Here is a 1,400-nt window from a genome sequence, read left to right as displayed (position 1 = left end):
ACCTCAACCCCATGTTGCCATGGCCAAACCCACCTCAACCCCATGTTACCATGGCTGAACTCAACCCATAGCTGCCATTACCCAACCAAGTCCATCTCACCGTTCAACAAAGGATGCCCAGCTCCAGGAGGACAGCTCAGGGCCATCCCTAAGAAGACTCTCACCTCCAATCCCAGGTTTTGCTCAGATTTTGAGAACCTCCTGTGCCTTTAAGGCTGGCCCCAGCTGCGCTTGCCACCGTACAGAAGAGGATGCAAAATTAAGTTATGTGAGGCTCCTGCAGCTGAACCAGATGCGACTAAAACCAGCCTCTTTATGTATTCATGAGCTGTGTGGAAGAGAAATAAAAGGATTCATTACCACGCAAACTGTTACTAATGACATGTACCTGGTGCCGAGCACCTCTGGAAATCTAATGCGACACACTGGAGGAGAAAATGTATTCGCTTTTGAGAGGCCAACGCTGAATGGAAAATTTCCCCTCCTTGGCCCTTCCTCATTCTGCATTCACTAAAAGCAACATTTACAATTCTTCTGCCATTATGTCCTACCAGGGCCTCTGCGCTTTCTGTCACGACCTTGATATTAGCTGAAAATTGGAAATTCGCTGGCATAGCGGAGGTGGGGAGGGCTGCAAAGCAACTTGCTCTGCCGCCTAGTTTGCTCTGAAGAAAGAAAGAAAACAGAAGAAAAAGAGCAAAAAAGGCAACACTTAACTGCCTGTGAGTCACCAGCAGGAAAATGCAGAGGATGCACAGGCCAGGAGGATGGGAAGAGGAGGTGGGAGAGCTCCGCAGCGCCGCATGGCCTTTGGTGGCACCAAGGCTCTGATGTCAGACAAGGCATTAGAAAGGAAAGTGCTTTATCTGATCCCAAATCCCTTCTTCTGTCACCAGGAAGAGTGAGCAGCTTATTGTAACACCCATTTTGTTTCTTTTTTCCCTCTTTTGGTCAGGAACAGAGCTCTCAGCATTATTCCATACATATGAAAGTGGGGATAAATGCTCCCCAAATGGGAGATGATACTTTGGGGTCTGTTCTAGCCTCCCTTTAACCCCAGGAGTTCTCTGTGTTTGTGGCCTAAGTCATCCCTTCTCATGCTGCTCCCTCCCTACTATTCCCACCCAATCCCTTGTTTATCGAAGGCCATCCCTATTAGTTGGCGAGTTTCTAATTTAATCAAGGCTGGTCCCTCTCACTGATTAATTTACAGGATGTCAGCTGAGCTGTTCTGCTTTGTCACATCCCTAGCACTCCGGGTGTGTGGCGATGGGAAAGCACCTGAATGTGATGCAGAGCAACGGGAGCCTCCCTGAAATAACAAATAGAGACGTGGCACCTCGACGTCGCATGGTTGGGAGCACCTAGCCCCAAGTTCATTCCATCTCCACGGGAGATGA

Source organism: Lagopus leucura, unplaced genomic scaffold (assembly GCF_019238085.1).
Source record: "Lagopus leucura isolate 7727_CA_CO unplaced genomic scaffold, USGS_WTPT01 Super-Scaffold_100037, whole genome shotgun sequence".
NCBI classification, from domain to species: domain Eukaryota; kingdom Metazoa; phylum Chordata; class Aves; order Galliformes; family Phasianidae; genus Lagopus; species Lagopus leucura.
The sequence above is the reverse complement of the archived record's forward strand: the minus strand, read 5'-3'. Positions refer to the sequence as shown.